This window comes from Cygnus olor, chromosome 1 (assembly GCF_009769625.2).
Source record: "Cygnus olor isolate bCygOlo1 chromosome 1, bCygOlo1.pri.v2, whole genome shotgun sequence".
NCBI classification, from domain to species: Eukaryota; Metazoa; Chordata; class Aves; order Anseriformes; family Anatidae; genus Cygnus; species Cygnus olor.
In genome coordinates this window covers 153,504,106-153,522,759 of record NC_049169.1, presented here as the reverse complement: position 1 = coordinate 153,522,759, position 18,654 = coordinate 153,504,106, and the positions used below count along the sequence as shown (strand labels likewise).

General features: G+C 43.4%; 1 protein-coding gene and 1 long non-coding RNA gene across 7 annotated transcripts in view; both read left to right on the top strand.

Moving 5' to 3' along the window:
• Positions 1-13,413, top strand: part of LOC121060522 — a 50,467-nt gene extending 37,054 nt beyond the window's left edge. The window contains exon 3 of the long non-coding RNA XR_005814836.1: positions 12,671-13,413. This is a non-coding gene — a long non-coding RNA (uncharacterized LOC121060522). The remainder of the gene's footprint in view (positions 1-12,670) is intronic.
• The window catches only part of FARP1 (FERM, ARH/RhoGEF and pleckstrin domain protein 1), a 209,247-nt gene that overhangs the window by 94,445 nt on the left and 96,148 nt on the right, over positions 1-18,654 (top strand). The gene's annotated exons all lie outside the window — the stretch shown is intronic.

Here is an 18,654-nt window from a genome sequence, read left to right as displayed (position 1 = left end):
TTTTTTGACTCATTACTCAGTAACTGACGTGTTTTTTGAACTTGTGCCTGGTCTTAATGCAAATGAACCTTCTCACTATAGGTGAGTTCTTTCCGTAAACTTCTAGGTTGCATGAAATCCAGATATGAATGGCACAATATATTCCACTACTTGTATTACTAAATATGGAAATGAATAGAGTAATTTAGTTTTCTGTGGTAATTCTTGGTAAATGGTATGACTTTTTTAAGAATGGACAAAGAATGACCAACTTAATTAATTACCTCCTGTTATTGCAGTAAAAATCATGAATAGAAATTATAGCTTCTCTTTGATTGTTTGGTATATATGGAAAGTAAATAGAAGGTTTTGGCATTTGTCGTTACCAGATTTTGCAGTACAATAGTATATACATTAAGAGAGTAAGGAGTAGAAAGACAGGTTTTAATTAAAACTCTCCCTGCTACTCCATGAAAAGCGACGCCTCTAATAGTCTAGCATTTGGCACAGAAGCAGCTTAATGTGAAAACAAATACAACAGAAAGCAATGCTACCTTGTCTAGGAATGCTCTGAAAGACCTGGTTCACATAGAATACACTAGCAGAAGTCAGATACCATTGTAGAAGCTCTGTACAATATAATCAACACCGATGAACATTTATTTGCCAGTATAACTGGATATAAGAGGAAAAATAATATTTGTGTGTGCAATGCACCTAGAGATTGGGAGAATGCAACCTTGCAGCCAGCTCTTTATATACTGGAAAAATGCAATCTTATAACCACTGAAAGGGCTTATTCAACCAACTGTAGAAGTGCACTGAGCCAGCAGGATGTGTCTTTCATGACAGTTCATGTTTCAAGCTGAGAAAACTTGTGGAGCTCGTTTGAAAACAAATTCCTGAACACTGCTCTAAGCCCCAAAAATTTAGCGTGAGGCCCAACCTTTGTATCCAGTAAAGCTTTTCCACCTGGACCAGAATAATTGCAAAATTGACTTCTTTTCTACGTTCTTCCCTTTCCATTTTCAATAAAAGCAGACAAGCTTAACTCCAACAAAGAGTGGTGAGCAAGTGGCTCTGTAGATACCACTAGGCACATTATTGCACCTGGGCTTTTTGATTTGAAAGATAATCTGATGTTATGAGTTTGAGTGAAGTCCTGTAAACTAGGAAGAGAATGAATTTTTAAATTAATTATGGGACATAATTAACATACAGAATCACAGAATAGTTTGGGTCGGAAGGGACCTTAAAGACCACCCAGTTCCAACCCCCTGCCATGGGCAGGGACACCTCCCGCCAGACCACGTTGCCCAAAGCCCCATCCAGCCTGGCCTTGAACACCTCCAGGGATGGGGCAGCCACAGCTTCTCTTGGCAGCCTGTGCCAGCGCCTCACCTCCCTCTGAGTGAAGAATTTCTTTCTTATATCTGATCTAAACCTACCCTCTTTCAGTTTCAAACCAAAATTTATGTAAAATGTAACTAATTTTTGTCATAATTGCTTGCTAATTTAAAAATTAGTAAAAGAAGAAGGAAGCGTGGTGTTTCAAATGGTTCAGCTTTATCCTGGAATTCCTCCTTTATCTACTGCATGTATTAGAAATATTGCCTTTACTTATGACTTTGCACGTTAAACTTTCTGACCTCAGTGTTACAGATTAGCCACCACTTGAGACACTGGAATAGTTCAGAGGCAAAAGAAAACTGAAGAATGTGCTATTCTCACTCGTAATGGCATGAATGTTGGTGCACGTAGGATGTCTGTCATTGTTTAATACTTTCTCTGTCACTGTAAGAGTAGTTGTCTTGCTATGAACAGAAGCATGTCTGTCCTGCATATAACAGCGTAGTGTAGCCTAGTTGGGTATAAAAATATCAGTAGCACTATGACAGTGGCAGCAGGGAAATCTGCAGAAGGATTCATCCTCCTCAGGAGACTACATCAACCCACACCTCTGTGTTCCCAGTAGTACATCTCTTGGTACTCTGGCGAGCTGGGGTATCACATAGGTGTCACGTTGACTTATCTTTGTCTTCATTTTTTAGTGACTGAAGTCGCTATCTTCCAACCACGTGGGAAAATGAAAAGGCAATTAACGGCAGCGATAAGTTTGCTGGTTGACTCCTACAGGGTCAGCGTAGTTTCCAGCCATTTAGTTCATGTCTCCTACCTTTCATGTTAACGGGCCGCTGCTAGTCTCAAATGTTACGTGTAGTATTGGTGGTTCAGACTGAAATGCTCTACGCCCTTTTGGCAATGACTTGATTTCAGTGCTTCAGTTTAGATGAGGGTGACGAGTCCCCACAAGGTTTTTAACTACGTGAACTACTCATCTTGGGCATATCCTTCCCCTTTTAGGGGGAAGCTAACTTTCTGTGCAGTCCTCCTATATCCGTCTTGACCTTTCCTATATGACACTTTGTACAGAGGATGAATACCTCCTGGGCTCCTGTGATAACAGCGCTGTGCACAAGTCAGTGCTGTGTTGAGGTCAGATGGCACTAAGAAAATTAAGCCAGTTTGCTTTTAAAAGAGGGTTGCCAAGATTTATGCACCTAATCAGTAACATGAATATAACTGTATTTCCTGTGTTTTCCTTCCCAAACTTATTACATATCTGTAGCTCTCATTGCCTCCAGTGACAGTTTATTCTCATATTTCTCCATTTTTCTGTGCATTTTGAATTATAAAGTGAGACACCTTGCTCTGGAATTTTGAGTTGCTCTGATCTTGCTGTGCCTTCCCTGCTCCTCTTGAACTTTCTTTGCAGAAAGTATTTGTGCAAAACTGGTGAACTATCCAGACTGAAAATTGAGATTCTTTTCCCCAGTGCACTGTTAAATTTCCCTGTTCTGTTTTCTGTCTCTGCAATGATTGCAGCGGAAGACAGAGGCACAGTGCTTTCCAATTTTGCCATCATGCAGTAATGCCATTGCTTAGGGGCATGTTGTGGAAAGCTTAGCACCTCCTTGTTCAGTGCATTCCTGCAGCAGAGAGACATTCACTCCAAGTGTAAGCTTTGGTCTGGCGTTTAAATATAGAACAAATATTCAGAAGGATTTTTCCCTTCTCATGCCCTCCTACCCTCAAGCAATCCTCTTGGTTGGTGTTGCTTTCCAGATGTTCTTATGAGAAGCAGAGAAGAATCACTGAGGTCTGCACAATGGGAGATAAGTTTTTTTTTTTTCCATTAGCTCTGCCAGGCAACCTGAAGTGCGACATCACAGCATTAGTGCCAAATTAGTTTGGCATGAAAACGGCGATGGAGGAGAGGGGACAAACATTCTGTCAATAACAGAGATTATTGATGTCACTGGCTTGTTCTGTAAGCTTTTTAGATCATTGCTGTTCTCCATGCAACAATAACTGCTGGTGTAAATGTAAAGGGAATTCTGGAGATGCTGCATAGGTCATTTCACATTCCAGGTTTGCAACCGAATTTCATTTTGCAGCTAAATATAAATGTGAAGATTTAGTTATGCCAGTCCTGAGCCTCTAAGGCATGAATCCAAACCTAGCAGTTTAGTGGCAGGCTGCAAGAGCAGCAAGTTTCTGAGTTCTGCCGTTTCTGAGGTCTTTGAAGGGAGGGGAGGAATACTAACAGTGGAAGAAGGACAAATCCCTTTTCACAGTTGAGGTGTTACTGGGTTCCCTTTCTGGAAAATTGGCCCTTTGAAATACTAGACCCTTTCCTTTTGGGATAGATAACATACCCTGATTGTCAGAAAAAGTCTTCTAAAATAAAACTCCTGCTGTTTGGTTTGTTCCTCCCTGCAGTTTTGGAGAGGTGTAATGGAGAACCTGCTGACCTATGCCATGCTGGCTTTTTCCTTTTGCAGTGTCGTGAGCTTGTACAGAGACTGAATTGCTGCTTTGCTAGTCTCGAGTTTTTCTCTGTACCTAATTGCTAAGGTCAGTGAAGAAGTGGTAATTCCACAGCATTACAAACTAAGTTGATATACAACACACTCATGCATTTTTGCCAACTTTTATAAGTCTTGCAAAGAGTGCCAAGCACCCCCAGAACAAATAAAGCCATGTAAGACTTTGCACTCTGATTTTTACCACAGTTAAAATAGGTAAGATATAAATTATGTATTGAGAACAGGCTGGAAGAGCCTCAACTTGCTGGCATAGATTTTTAGCTTATTAAGAAATGAAAAATACATGACAGACTTTTTTTTTTATGGCTATTATGGTAAAAGTAGATATTTCAGGCTTAGGCAAGTTAGGCACTCTGCAAGAAGAGCATTGAGAGAAATGAGCATATGGGATTTTGCAGATGGAATTAATAATGGACCTGCATCAATAATAACATACGTAACTTGTCTGATCCAGAGGACCTTCAGCAGAGATTCTTTGTGGTTTCTAAGGAGCTTTGAAGATTTCCCTTCCTTTCCATACAGACTCGCAGTTTACATCAGGGTGTTGGAAACACGGAGGAGGCTTCATGTTCATAGAACACCTTTCTTGAAAATGAGGAGTTCTGCACATGCATTCAGTATTGTATAATCATAAAGTCGTTGGTTTTCCTTCCGTCATTTCCAAGGTTTGAGTATTTTCCAAATGAAGTGGTAACATAAGTCAGATGAACACTTCTTCCTTTGGATCTGACCCTGAAAGATGTTGTGCACCATTAGTTTCCATTGACTCTAAATGGGAGCAGAGACAACACATGATCTTGCAATTTTTGGCCTTTTAATTGGAAATGAATGCAGTGCCTTTGATGTTGAGTGCTCAGGGGTATGTTTCTTTTTATAGAGTTGCTAATTACTTGGTTCATTAAAAGTGGTACTAAAGTTGCTGTAAGTGCAAGTCTTCATTTCAAACATGTTGAACTTCCCAAAAGCACAATATTTCATGTCAGACACCTGCTTATTTTGTGCCCAACTCATCTATGAGATAATCTGATGATTCACAAAGGCTCCCCACCCTTCTATAAACTGTATTTGGCAAAGCAGCTCTAATGCTACAGTATGCATACCTAACATACTGTAAATCAGCAATTCAGCTTTATGTAATTTCTTTGTAGTGTGGAAGTGTTAGATGCTGATGTATTTGGAAGATGATGGTGAAATGCCATCTTCCTTCTCTTGTTGTAGGTTTCTGATAAATTTGAAGCTCTACTCCCCTCTAGCTGCTGTTCTGTCTCTGTTTCCTTATTGTTGCAAGAGGGGGACCTACAGGACTTCTGGCTTTCTTCTCACTTGCATGCTGGGTCCTTCCCCTATAGCACTTTCTTGCCACCTACTGTGGCTGCTCTTACTTCAGTCATGCAGCTATCAGTGTTGAATTGACCTAACTCCCAACTAGTTCCTTTCTGACCAAGTGGTCTTCTGTGTAGCATCAGCTACACAGGTGTTTTGATAATCCCATACTGTAGCTCCCTAACAAAGCTTAAAGAAGCATCAGAGCGTTGAAATTATCTCAGACTCTGGAATATGGCATTGCTTTGGTATAAGCTTGGTTGAGTATCTGTAAAGGCATTTTTGCAGCTGTGAGAAACCAAGAGGAATCCTAGGGTCTTTATAAATAAGTGTATTGGGTTGTCTCATACAGCATGCAGAACCTCCCAGTTGTTACCGGTGAGCTGAATTTCCACGCCCTTGAGTGGTTACTGTCCGAGCAGTGCAAGCATGATCTGCGACAGCACGGCTGATCGTGCAAACACTGTTCAGCAGAAAATAACTGTGGTAGTACAGGTGATCTGACATAGTTGGCATTTAGATCATTTCTACTCCGCTGCACATTTACAAATGATTTTTACCATCTCTTGTGTTGTTTTAAGTGGAACACAGAACTTTCATTTGAGCCCAGCCACTGGAACAGTTTGTGCAGTTGGTCTGATTTATCTTCCGCTTGCTCAGCTGCCTACGTCCCTTTCAGTCACAGAGAGTGTGTAGAGTAAGTCTAAAGATTACTCTATAAAAGAATAAGATGTGGTTGTAAATTTCCAGCAGGTGAAGAAAGTTGCACCTTAGTAATACAATGGAAGTTGTAGGGCAGTAAGCAAGCATGTCAGTGTGAGTCAAAACTCATAGATTAGTTTCTGGATTCCTCTGCTGCTAAACATTGTCCAAAGTCCTGATGAAGGCTGCACAGATTACTGATAATGTGTGAGTCTATTCATCACATGGTCATTAGCTGGAATACGATTCATGCTGCTACCATCCCAAAGTGCTGTAGTTGTCTGGTGAATTTAAAAATATTGAGCAAATTACTCCTCTGATTTGCAGGCTTGGTGGAAGATTCAAGATATGATATGTACGTGTATTTTAGGCACCATCTAAATGCTGTGTCTCCATCTCACACATCTGGTCCCCTCAGATAAATGACAAAACATCATGAGAAAATCTGCACCCTCCCTGTCCCTTGTTGATGTTTAACTGGGGGTTTGTGAGGACCTTCCTCCCTTCAGCACTCCCTGAAAGTGTTCCCAAACGACTTTGCTGCTGCACAGCACCACGGCCTCGTGGTTATGACTTTGTCCCAGAGGTCAGGGCGGTAAGCGCTGCTGATAAGCCTTTTAAGCTCGAAAGCATTTTCCTCATTGCTGGGAGGCTGGACGATTATATTTGCGAGGCAGATGTTTTGGCCTGGAGGAGCCGTGCGTTTGACGATAGCAGCGCTGGGGTTCGCTTGCACACCCCACACACCTCCTTCTCTGCAAGCCCTGTGGAGCTGTGCCTGACCAGGTGAAAATACTTGCTCTTCTGGCCACGAGCAGAGCAGCTCGGTGGCTGCTTGGGTTCGGCGTGCCGGCCCCGACCTTGTGAGAGGAAAGAAAGGCTGCCAGCACCTACCGGCACCCTGCTCCCCGGGGACTGGCAGTGAAAAGGATCCCAGCTCCTGGCACCACTGGCAGCGAGTCATGCCCTGAAATAGCTGGGATTTTTAGTGCCACTGCGGCCCCAGGCCTCCCGAAGCTGAAGGGTCGGTTTGTAGAGCCAGGCACGGCTTTGCTGGGCTTTGCTGCCCCTCGACAGCCTGTAACCCTGCCGTATCGTCCAGTGTGGTTAGGTTAAACCCCAAACAGCGAGCTGGCAGTGGTTCTGTCTGCACAAAGACTGTGTAGGAGGGGTTTTTTTTTGGCTCGCGATCTGAGGCCTTGTCCGTGAGGAGCCACAGCCTCCCTAGGCCCTCCCACACAACCGCGTGTCCTCCACCATCCTGGCCACCCTGCCACCATGGGGACCGGCAGCTCACAAGCCCCTCACCCTCCCCAGGTGTGTCCTTTGGTCTAAATAAAAAAAAAAAACACACCTCTTTTTCCCTCCCACAGGTCATGCCTCTTGAGGCAGCTGCTGATAGCTTGCAGCTGATGTGGCATTTGGTGCCACAGCCTGTTGGAGTTACTCTTGTTCCCTTCTGCTTTTTTTCCTCTCTTCCCTCCCCCATCATTTACACAGGGCGATTATCAGTGGGGTCGCTCTGCAAAGGGATTGCAGTCCCTATTGATTGGGCAAAAACCTAATTCCTCCCTGCCTTTCGTGCCAGAGGCAGGGATGAGCCCACTGCTCTCTGCATGAGCCTGGGGTCTCCTCCATTTGGGAGACCTCCCCTGGGAGGATGGATTTTATTCATCAGTGAGAGTGTGTATGAAACTACACCCAGCATGGGTCAGACCACGTGCTTTTGCATCATTATCGAAAGATTTCTTGCTTTGACCTCTGCTGCTAATCAACACAGAAAATTAAACAGAGGTGGCCCAGCTATTTTAGCGCTTCACTGGCGATCGGTAATGCTGTTTGGAACAAAAAGCAAATGAACCCCTTGTCAGATTTACTTTCTATTTACCTGAAGCAGGTAAGTGTTTGCTGAGTGTTTGCCCAGAGCCTGTGAAAACAGGAATGGGATGTGGAAAACATTCTCATCATAGCAGAAGTGCTTCACATGGTTGTGAGAGAGGAGAGGAGCTGCACTGCCCTCTGCAAAGGGCCTGGCCTTAACAGAAAGGTTTTTTTAACATTTTCCTAGCACTGTGTACCTTGTTTTAATATTTTCCCTCCTTCTCTGCCATCATTCCAGCTGCTTTTGTTTGTTTTTAAGGTAAGAGGAGACTTTGACACCTCTTTCACATCTATTTTGAAGTTGTCCACCTGCTCACTTTCCAACTCAGAATTTGAAAAGGAGTTTGTGAATATAGTTACTGTGAAATACTTTTTTTCATGAGAGGTGCTTGTTCTGTGTATTTAAACTACACAGAAGAAGTAATTACTTAAACATACCTTTGTGACCGTCTGTAAACCATGTTTTACACTGAGATACTTCCTTTTGATCTCTTGGATAAGACCCAAATCTCTATTTTCTGTTTTGGTGGGGATGTTTTACTCGATCCCTTCTAGACTCCTCATTAGGAAATAAGGTTGGGGAGTTTAGCTAGGATGCTATCTGACACTTGGAGTTTTGCCTTCCTTCAGAATAGTGTAGCTCTGCATAATTAAAACCCGAGTCTAACACTACCCTATGTCAGCTACCCTACAAAAAGGCTTCCCCACATCAGCTTCAGCAAACATTACTAGAAATTGCAAGTTCATGTTCTCTTAAGCTACTTCTTATTTTTTCTCAGTCACTATGGCTTAGTGAGTGAACTTTGTTCATCAAAGGACTAAGTGCTTTGCAGTCTGTATAAATCCCACTTAAAAAAAAAAAGTGTTATAATTATTACTGGCCATACTGGACAAGGAAAAAGGATCCCTAATGTAAAAACTGCGCTGTTTTTCCCACATCAGCAGCCAAAACTCTTTATTTGTACACCAGGTAGATTGGATGCAAAAAGATGGCAAAGAAGCAATGTATATGGAACCCCATACTGCCTCTCCCAGAAATGCTTTTTAAATATTTCTGATTGTATGCAAAAGCCATCTCAGGTGAGGCGGTGGTGAGAATGGCAACCCCTTTGCTATCATTGCTTCTTATTTGCCCCTGAGATTTTCTTCCATCTGCCTGCATTTCTGCCAGTACTGCTGACCTTTCTGCTTTGGTGATACCTCTACATTTTCTCATAGAAAAGTTCTCCTTGGGGTGAAAAGAGAAATCAGAAGCTCTTGGCTGTTACTAAAAGGGGAAATTTAATTGATTCACATATTGTCTTTCCTTCTCCCTTGATGCTATAGAAGTTTATATGTGGTAAACTGTTAAAATCATCTGCTTTGCTTTTACAGAGTTTATTTGCATTTGTTGTCACTATTGGACAATAAAACTCTCTACATCAATAATTGTATTATATGGGTTTGGATTCTTCAATTGAAGATAAAGGTGTTTCTTTTTGTTCTTTACTATTATTTTGCTTCTTTTTGTCTAAATCTACAGGGGATCATATAAATGCACTTGAATTTCAGTTTTTGTACAGACTATCTTCAAATCAGCACCTACTTTTCCAGTCAGTCCGGACAAATCTGTGTTACTCAATGTTTGCTTGATGGGTCATGTTAATATTATTTTTGTGCTCAGAAGAAGGACTTTTGGAAATACAAGGATTTTATCCTTTGATGATAAATTTGCAGCATTATCTTTATTTCATTAAAAAATGTCAGTACTTGGATCTCAGGTTTTTCTTTATCACTTCTGTTCTAACTTATTTACATTTCTTTCATTTAAGCCGTACAGCCTCTATTTTGCAGCTGAAGGTGGAATACACATCTTGGGAATGGCACATCATTAATTATGAAATGTTCTCTGGTTGGGAACCCTTTTTTTCTGTCATTGAGAAGCAAACAGGAGGCTATACAGGCTTCTGGGCTGCCTAAATAGGAGAGAGCAGCCTTTGGCAGAGGGCTGCTGTTTGCCAACGATAGGGTACTTCCAAATTCAGTGGGAGAAGGAATTTTTGTTTCCTCCCCTGTTGGCATTTTCAGAGAACTGATTTTCTATCAAAGCGGTGAAGTAGCCGAGTCCCCGTGATAAGCATCTCTCTGATGTTTATCTGGTAGCTGATCCTGCCTGGGTGAATACTTCAAGAAACGGAGCCGAGCTCGGACGGCATCGTTTGAGATGCCTCTGGTGTTGTGAGCGCTGCTGTGTTCAGAAGTGAAGGTCATCTTGATCCGGTAATTCTTTATTATCGTTTGAAGTGGTAATGCACCCTGTGCACGTGTGTGTGCAGATACCCATCGAAAGAGTAGATGGCCAGAAGTCTTCGATTGCTGTTCTCCGGTTTCTGGGTGCTTGGAAAATCCCCACGCTCTCCTTACCCTGTGAGAAATAGGGACGCGTCTCTGGTTCTCTCTCCTGCCCCCAGCTTTTATGGATGGCTGATTGCAGTTGCTGATGGTGAAAGTCACAGCAGACGACTGAAGTTGAAGGGAAGTCGCTCAGCTTTCCATTCCAGGGAAAGACAGCGCATTCAAGTTAGCGTTTAGAGTGGGCATCTGCATTGATTAACAGGGCTGTGAGTTGTTCTCCCATGGACGTGCTCCCCACCCCGTTAAGCCCTGAGCACAGCCAGGGTTGTGAGATGCCAAATCAGCTGTTACAGCATGCTGCTGATCAGAGCCTGCCCCTAAACTGTGGGTCAGCTGCCCTTGTAAAGCACTCTTGGAAATCCTATTGACTCCAGGATGGGCCTTAATGGAGTTTTATGACATTTGTTCTGACAGGTCAGTAACTTTATGGAAATTTCTGCTGTGGCAGGTATCCTAACAGCAAGAAAGTTCTTCACTCAGTTGTTCTGAGAAGCCGGGGGCATTTGCCAGAAAGCTTAACCTGGTTTGGTTTGGTTTGGTTTGGTTTCAATATGGTTTTAACTGAGTCGCTTCCTTCCGTGCCGGTTGCTCTTTCTCAAAATATGGAGGCAAGGAGCTTCCCAATGGAGAGTAGCCAGTGGGACTGCAAGTCAGGAGCATTTAAAACAAACATTTTGAATTCAGTGACAAATTCAGGGAATGTAACTGTCTTTACACTAAAATAAGATTTGAAGATTTTTGAAAAAGAGGTAAATTAAAAATATTTATCTCAGAACATTATTTCTGTAGGTCTTGTTGTTGTTTTTGCTTTGGTTTTGTATCATCTACATTTCCCGTAAGTAACAGTCAAAGCTTACATCCCTTATGGAGTGCTTACTGTAGACAGTATCACACCATAATTTCCACTCACACTGCAAGATGTAGAAGTATCTTTCTAGAATAACTTATTTGCCATGCGTCTTTCATTCCCCTAAGAGTTTTAGGTTTGGGAGGAAAGATTTTGGTGATGTTTTTGTCCTGTCAGCAAGTTTTCTCCTTTTTGACATGCAAGTCACGGACCCTTCTGGATTAACTGTTACAGTTCTTTTACTTGTACAGCAGTGAGAAAATAGCATAAAAATCTTCCAAATGTGGATTTTTGTCATCAGTTCTCGTTACGCTGCAGTGCAGAAAGGATCCTGGAAGTTGTCTCTTTTACAGCAGTGAGATTATCTGTGCTACTCTGGGGGAAAAAAAACTTGCACATGTTTATTTAGAGAAAGCTATATTTCTGATATTTTGTGGTACTTCAACCACAGCGCTCAGAGATTTGAAGATCCTAAGCAAACAGGATGGTTGTGTGCAATTGCTACGACTAATATAAACAGCTTTGTTGTATAGCTTTGTTTTTCCACAATCCTCTTGAAGAAATGGAAGGATATTACTGTGCTCTTTCAGACAGTAGGAGTTCACCAGGTATCTTAAAAAACAAACAAAAAAACCCCACAACTATCTTTAGAATTAAAGCCTATGTGTAAACTGCAAGCAGTTAATCATTCTGGGCGCGGAGGGAACACACAGAAATAAGACATTTATCTGTATGGGAACATGAGACGTGCTTTTGATGGAAGTAACTGTGCAGTGAACTTGTGTGTATGTTGCACTGGATGCCAGAGTAAAGCAGCAGTACCAAATGCCTTTCTGCCAGGAGAGCTGATCCAGCCGGCGGCTTGCTTTCTTCTGCCCTCATCTAAGCTCTGCTGGGACTTGTGCAGGGATGGAGCTGTGGCATTATGGACTCCGGCAACCTTCTCCTGGGCTTTCCCCACCAGAAATCCTGGGATGGGAGTGTGACTGCCAAGGCAGACAGCAGGGACGCTTGCAGGAGCCTGATGCTGTCAGGTAGGGATGGCCACACGCAGGTCAGGCGACAAGCACCTCTCTGGTCACGCCACATGAAGGGGCAGGAGCCATGGCAGCCCACGTGCCTCACCCCAAGAAATGCTTTCAGCTCCTTGCCATAGCTGTTATCCCTGCTCTCCTTCTGTTCCTGGTTGAGAGAGACTGGCTTGCACAGAAGAATGTTTGATATTTTTATCTTCTGTTGCTGAGATGAGCCCAGAGCTGGAGTGGTGTTTAAAGCCCTGAGTGGATCAATGCTGATCCTGGGGCATCTGATAAACTCTTATTTAGGTCAGGCCTCTTTGGGGTTACCTGTGGAGATCAGCATCTTAGATCCTGCTGCAGCTATAACACAGTGCAGCTCCCTCAACAGAATAAGCCAACCCTCTGTAACTGGCCTCATTTAAGATTTTTTTTTAGTAGGCCTGACAGCAGACAGATGATTTTTTTATAATGGGTAGACAGCTCTCATGCTAAATCCGTGCTTTCCTCCTTCTTAGCAAGATAAAGAGAACCTGTTGCATACAATTACCGTTCTGCTTGCTCAGAGGTAGTGGAAGGAACAAGGGGTGCTTTGCAATGCAACCTTATCTCTAACTGCAGTCCTGCCTCTTTTCCAGCCTGAGAACTGCGGAAACTGAGCAAGACCAGTGTAGGCAAACGGTGTTAAAAGCATCAGGCATGTAACTGCGGCATCCGTCACCGGAGTACCTACTTGCTGCACATTGTCCTGCTTTGAAGACGATGAATTTTCAAGAGCTTGAGCCAGATTTCCCGGACCCGAGCATCAGGGAGAAATACATTTGCTGTAAAAAGCGAGGGCACCCGCTTCCTGACTGGAACAGATTGAGCTGCTTATGAGTACAGAGCCTCTATTGTTCTGCCCTGTGAGATTGTGCTAAAAGCTTTGAAGCAACGTTTGCATGTAGGTGTCAGTTTTCTAAGCAGCTTTTTTCTTTCCCTGTTTAAAAAAAAAAAAAAAAAAGAACAAATCCTGCCACCCTACTCTCCCAGCCTTTTCTTGGCAGTGGCTGTTTGACTTGGTAATTGTTTATTTTATGATGTGTTGTTTAGGTTTCCCGGTTTTTCTTTGGCCTGGCTATTTAACCTCTTTTCCTTATTGGATCAAAATCAGAGTATACTCAGTGAGTTAGTGCAGGAACTTTGCAATTATAGACGATAGAGATTCATAATGTTGTATTACGCAGGAGTATTACGTGGAGTATTATATGTGATAAACTATAGTGTGTGTCCACTACTTAAATGTCTTAATTCCTTTGTGAAATCCAAAGATTAATAAAATGGCTGCAGTAGAAATATAAATACAAATTGCAGGCAGGAGCTGTAGACCTGCAATACACAAGACTGCTGTTGTGCCTCAGTCACGTTGTGCAGCTCCTGGACTGCTGGAGCCCAGCTCCCATCTATAGGGTTGATCAAAGTTAGAGTGTAGTGAGGAGGCGTCATCACACTCTGCCTGTGTGTAAATATCAGTCAAGTGCTAGAGGAAACAGTGAGACTTTTTTTAATCTAGAGACTCAAGTCAGATTGAATCACATTGTAAAGTTTCAGGGCTGGTGCAGTTAATATAGGATAACCAATAATCTCCCTTCCTGTGGGACTTTCCCCAGTCTGCTGACCTGCACCTGACTCCTGTTATATGGGGAACAGCAATCAGGGAATGTGTGAAAACATCTAGATTCAACCAGTGTTTGAGAAGGGCTGGGGAAGCAATCATCTTCTGCTTTCCTATGTGATAATTCCCTGTTCCCTTTTTCAAAATGTAAGATACTTCCCCAAAGTGGCATAGAGAGACGTCTGTTTACAGATGAAGATCATGAAAATCAGTTGGTGGAGGGTAGGGTTGCTGTAGGAAGAGCCCAGCATGTCACCCTTTCAGAAGGCAGGTCTAGAGTGAATAAGAGCAAGCATGGAAAGAGAAGCCTTTCTTTCTTCAGAGAGCCTGTGGGGATCACCGGGTGACTGGGCACAGAAGGAAGGAAGCTGCTGAGAAGGTATTTGCAAGTCATAGACAGCATGAGATACAGTCACTTCAGTCTGCTCAAGGATATTGCCATACTCAAACATCAGAAAATAAGGTTTAAAAACACTTAAAAAAAAAAAAAAAAAAGGAAAAGAAAAGTCATTCTCCTTTTCTCTCTTTTTGGGAGAGTTTCAGATTGCATGTGGATCTGGCTTTTAATCTGCCACATGAAGCTCTGAACACTAGTATCTATTATTTTATTGAATGAAATATCAGTGTATTGGACACACGATTCCAGATTCCTAGGTCTAGGGAAATCACCAGGACATGTTTAAAATTTTGACAGATGTCAGAGTGGGTGAGGGCTCACCAGAGGAGATCCTGGTTGGGATTTCTTTAATTGAGGAGGAAAGGCTTGACTTCTTTCCTCTTATTCCCTTGGTTGGTGGCTAAATATGATTTTCCCCTGTTTTATTAGCTGCCCTGGTGTTTTGCAAGCGGTGCAGCTGCTCTGTGTGTGTTCCCATTTGCCTGGGTGTGGGTGTTCTGGGAAAAGTAAGGAGGAAAAAAGCGAATGAGATGGCTGCCAGGAGCAATGGGGTGCCCTGTCAGAGATTACGCTGGCTTTCCTGGTCAACCCTGATAGCCTGGAGGAGGCCAGGGAGCTTGTGGATGGATGAGTTGGTAGTGCCTGAGCAGGTGGAGCTGCTGTGAACCTGAAAGGAGAAAGGAGAATCACAGAATAGCCCGAGTTGGAAGGGACCCACAAGGATCTGTGAGGCCCACAAGGCCTGTGAGGCCCACAGCCAGGTGTCTGTCTCAGTGTGTCAGGCAGCTGGGGATGTGTGGAGTCTCCTGGCTTGCTTTAGCTGGTCTCTTTTTTTTTCTTTTTTTTCCATATTTTCATCTTTGTCCAGAAGCTGCAGGCTGTTGCTTGGCCCAGTACTGCCTCAGCTTTCAGCCCATGTTTTTCCAAAATCTTCAACCTGTGCTTATTGATACCGTGCTGCCTTCCCCTTCCTCCTCCAGCTCTCCATGTCAGGGGCACTGCTTGTGAGAGGTAAACATCGTGTCTGGCAGCTGCCTGCTCCACGGGAACAGTGACTGGATTGCCCCCATCCTAGCTGGGATGGATGGATCACGCTCGTGTGTGCAGAGCCAGGGGAGGAGGATGAGAGGTGGAGGTCTCACCTGGGGGGCCTGCTTAGGGAGCCGTCCTACACTGAACAGGTAGAAAGGGGGAGAAAATGCAGTGCAGGTAGGAGCACGCAGCACGTGGGAGAAGGGGCGGCAGCGGAGAAGGAGAGGAGCAGAAGAAAATAGGAAGCCATCCAGAACGAGAAGGGCAACTTGTCCTTGAGCTGGAGCTCCTGCACGCTCCTGGTCACGGTGCGCCTGTGCCAAGTGTTTACTGAAGTGGGATGCACTGCCTTTTAAACTCACTACACAGCCAGCAGAGGTAGCAGGGGAAATCCTTACGATATGCTTTACCAAAGGGGGATTCAAAGGTTTCAACTCTGGGGCAGAAGGCCTGGTGCTTTCCCTCTGCTATTACAGAGGGGAAAAAACGTGTTGAGGGCTTGGGGATGAGGAAAAAGCCGATTTACCTGTTTGAAACAATAGTGCACAACACAGTGGGGAAAAAAACGCAGTGTCCAAAGCCAGTGCATGTGTCTATTGTTTCCCATGTTCAGTGGGCAAATGTGCTTAGAGAAATGTGATCTGGAGAATGGGAGTAGCTGCCCTGGGTTGGGGAAGTGCCACTGGGCTTGGCACGGGTCCCCGAATGACTCCATTAAGGCAGGGGGAAAAAAGCAGTAGTTGCTAGGCTGCAAGGGAGGCCGACAGCCTGATCAAAGCACAGGGAGAGAAAGTGTTTTCTGCAGATGTAAGACACGTACTTTTCTTTTTGTCCCTGGAGCTTACCTGAGTGAGCCGTGTCTGCCTTAAATTGTGAAACGTATAAATCCAGGTTTGCTGAAAATACTCTCTTTAAATTATGCCTTCATACTTCCTTTAATCTGGCTGGTATTTGTGTAGGTTTCAAAACAGCTCTGTAAACAATCTTAAGCCTGTTTAAACTGTAATAAAAGAGAATTTCCTAGTGTTTGTGTCTGTCATCCCAGTCTCTGTCAGGGAACGTGGATGAAGGCTGAGCTGTGGTGAAACCAGATGGCAAGATACAAAGGGGAGAACCTGGGTGTCGGCAGCAGGGATGTTTGGCAATGCACTCCTAAAACAAATTGTGCGTTTGGATGTGGTTTATTTTCTCCCAAAAACATGAAGAAAAAATTGGTTAATCTGTGTATGTCTGAATTTTGTATTCAATGCATCAGAATTATTTTACTTTTTAGGGGGTAGATTACAAGGAGCTAAACTCAAGTGACTTTATAGAACATGCTGCTACTTTTCTTTTTCCATAGGAAAAGGAAGGTGAGATTTCAATGTTCCCAATGTGCCATTCACAATATTTATGTTAAATATTTACCACGTTTTAGTTTAGTTGAGTACTTTTAGGGGGAAGAAAAATCTAGCATACTCCAGACTCAGAAATATTTGCAGTCAATCTTCTTCATTTCTGCTTGCCTAACGTGGCATATTAGCTTCTTTGCACCCTTTCCAAGTGATCTTCATACATCTTAGCAAGGTATGTAACAGTAAGTTGTTTTTTTTTCTTGACAGCTGAGTGAGGAGTAAGTTTATCTCATTCATTATGTTAAATTTAGCGTTTAGAAAGATTCATCTGATATTGATAAAGATGAATATATGATGTTTCTTGTGCCTGTTTCTGCCCTTGTCATGGTGGGTTCCTACTAGTGCTTAAAAGGGAAAGGAAAATAAACCCATAATGATCAAGTGTGAAGAATTTCCCCCCAGCACATCCATGTGGGATCCCGTGAGGTCAGAAGAGCAAGACACAGCTGGGAGTGTTGCTTCATTGGTGGCAGTTCTGAACATCACAAAGCTTGCTCGTGCAAATTTAAAGGTTCGGTGCCCAAAGAATTATAAAATGTGGCTCTGTGCCATTTTCCCTCCTCCTGTAATTGTAGAATAGGGAGGACAAAGCTGCTCGACACAGGAATTTTGTTTTTCGTGTGCTGTAGCTTTCTTGATGAATTAATAGAACTGCAAACAAATACTGGGCTGCTGGTGGTTGCTGTGCAATAGTAAAAGAAGTCGCAGCCGTCTGATTCATTAGCAATTTGTAGTTTGTGTCAGCGGATTTTGTGTTGATGAAGATTTTGCACATTTCTTTTTCTATTATTATTCCCTTTTTTGGAAGGGTAGGGAAGGGAGGAAAGAAGACTTGTGAACCTTGTTAAGAGTAGGGCCTTTGTACGAAAATATATCTGCATTTTTGCAGAGTACCCTGTAATGCTGAAGAAACATTACAGATTTTTGCAACTGAATGTGCAGTTGTCTTTGTATGATAAAAATTGTGATGCTGTACTTTGGAAACAGTGTTTCAAACACACAAAAAGTATGGGTAAGTGCTTATAATTACTTTCCTATCATCTACAAAAATCTCCCTTCAGACTGATGAAGTCACCCAAAATCTACTTTGAGAGAAGTCAGGTCAGAGAGTCGTACAGTGATGTAGGGAGGGTGTCTGCACACTAGGACCACAGAAGAAAAGCTCCACAGAGCAACGGGGAGTGTACTGCCATGAAGAGATTTCCAGTGAAGGCCTTGGCACAGCCCAAATGACAGCCACGTGGAGCAGAAGAGAAACAATGGTTTTGCCAGTGTGAAAAGTATGGCTTGGAGAGCTGCGGAAGGCCAACTGCAGTGTGAATGACTGGGTTGGGGCTTGTCTGCCCTCTGGGGTCACCCCACCACAAGGTGGAAGGTTCGGCAGAAACAAATTGGTGTAACATGTTTAAAAGGACCTACTCGTTTCCAGAAAGCTTGCTCGTTGCAAGTAGTGCCCACGTCCACTAAATCCACTTGACTTCACTAGGGAGCATGCGTGAAAGTGGCCTGGAACAGAAGCATGGGGCTGATGGTGGCCCCAAAGCCAGGTGTTCCTCTGAGGTGCTGCCACTGGCACAGGCATAAGAACAGTGCGAACCCCAAGGCCCATTTCAGGAGCTCCTCTTTTTTTGCCTGGCTTCGGGTCCTGCCATGTTATATGTATGTATCTCCCAAAGGCCAGCACCAGGAATGCTGGTTTTCTGACTCTTGTTTTCATTGCGCGGTGCTTATCGTCTCTCTCTGAGAAGAGTGAGCAACGAACTGCATGCGTGAATGCTCTTCGTTTGCTCTGATAAAGTGTGGTTGTCAAGTGCCAGCCTTTGAGATCTATTTCAGTACAGGAGGAGGCTTCACCTTCAGATGTGAACGTCATCCTGCCGGAGGGAAAGGAGTGTTTTTCCTCCTGACAGATTGTTTCTTCTTACTTAACTAAGCACTGGGCAGTCGCTATTTTGTTCAGTTTACCTCAGAAGAAGAGACCGGACTGTTTAATCCCACCCAAAGAGCATTAACGTTTCCACACGTTGGCTGAGGGCAGGATGCAATCTATCAGGAAAAGGGCGTCCTAATTAATGTTCTTGCTATCCGTCTGAGGAGCTGGAGGTTTGGGAAGAGTTAAATGAAGGTGAATGAAGGTAAATGAAG